Here is a 1,896-nt window from a genome sequence, read left to right as displayed (position 1 = left end):
TTCAATCTTCTATGCAATGCATTATGCTCATCTGCTTTTACAATTCAAATGAATGTGAATTCTACAGAGCCATGCAACGGGATGACGCTTCATAGTACCTGCGTCTCGAGGCAGTAGAGTTCTAATGCTCCATGCTATGCGGTGGCAGATCTCATTTCAACGTTCGATTAGCTTTTTTATAGACTCTGATACGTTGAAATGAGATGCGCCATATCGTTGCATGGAGCTGTAAATTTCACATTACTTTAAAGCAGAAACAGATAAGCATTTAGCTATGCATAGCAGTCTACAGATTACATCCCTTGAAACGTTCAAGTGAGATGCGCCATCGCAATGAATGGAGCATTAAAACTCCATTGCGTCGACAAGCAGACACTATGACGGGTCATACTGTTGCATGGAAATGCAGAATTTGCATTCTTGTGAAGTGTAGATGCAGATAAGCATAACGCGTTGCATTGAATATTACAACTTATCATGAAACATTGTAATGAGATGCCACATCGCGTTCAATGATGTATTAGAACTCTATTGCGTCGACACGTAGACATTTATAAACACAAATCCTTTTTAAGGAAGCGTAGGATTCACATTCTTTTGAAGTGTAGGAGCAGATAAGCATAATGCGATGCATAGAGCATTACAACCTAGTTACTTACTTTGAACTGTTGAAATGAATTGTAATATTACGACGCCTGAAGAATGCCTTATGATTACTAGCTTCAAAGAATGTGAATAACTTCACTTCAAAATAAATCACTCATAAAATGAATAAATCGCTTCAAAAAAATATGAATAATGCTCTTTCTTGCAAACGAATCGCGTTTCTTGATATCTACGTGTAGAAGCAATAGAGTACTAATACTTCATTCAACGGAATGTCGCATCTCATTTCAGACATTCATAATATCATGTAATATTCAATGCAAAGAGTTATGCTTTTCAGCTTCTACACTTCAAAAGAATGTAAATCCTGCACTTCTTTGCGAAGATATAGCGTTTCTATATGCGTGTGGGTCCAAGCAATAGATTTTTAATAGTTCATTCAACGCGATGTCGTATTTCACTTCGATGTTTCATGATAAGATGTAATATTCAATGCAACGCGTTATGTTTATCTGCCTCTACATTTCAAAAGAATGTGAATCCTACAGTTCGTTCCAACGGAATAGCGATTCTAGATATCTACGTATCGAAGCAATATAGTTCTATTACTAAATAAAACGCAATATGGCATCTCATTTCTTTGTTACACGCTAAGATGTAATATTCCATGCAACGTGTTAAGTTTATTCCGTCTACACGTCGAGAGAATGTAAATCCCACACTTACTTGCTAAGGGATAGCGTTCCTAGATGTCTACGCTTCTTAACTCATTGAGTTCTAATGCTTCCTGCATCGCGATATTCCATTTCATTTCACCCGTTGAAAGTTAGTAAGTATGTCGTAATGCTCTATGCATCGCGTCATGCTTATCTGCTTCTCCTCTTCTGAAGAATTTGAATCCCACACTTCCTTACAACGAGATAGTGTTTCCAGATTTCTAAGTGTTGAAGCATTTAATTTTGTGATGCTTCATGCATCGCGATATCGGATTTTATTTCAATATTTCAATCGGAGTAAGTTGTAATTTTTAATGCATAGCATTATTCTTATCTGATTCAAGACTTCAGAGGAATGTGAATTCTACAGTACCACGTATCGGGATGGGGCTTCGTAGTGCCTAAGTGTCAATGCAACGGAGTTCTAATACTCCATTCAATGCCATGGCACATCTCATTTCAACATTCCAAAATAAGTGAGCTGTAATCTTGTATGCATGGCACTATGCTTCTCTGCTACTACACATTATAAGATTGTGAACTATACGCTTTCTTGCAACAGGTTGGCGTTTCA

The sequence above is a fragment of the Xylocopa sonorina genome, unplaced genomic scaffold (assembly GCF_050948175.1).
Source record: "Xylocopa sonorina isolate GNS202 unplaced genomic scaffold, iyXylSono1_principal scaffold0031, whole genome shotgun sequence".
NCBI lineage: Eukaryota > Metazoa > Arthropoda > Insecta > Hymenoptera > Apidae > Xylocopa > Xylocopa sonorina.
The sequence above is the reverse complement of the archived record's forward strand: the minus strand, read 5'-3'. Positions refer to the sequence as shown.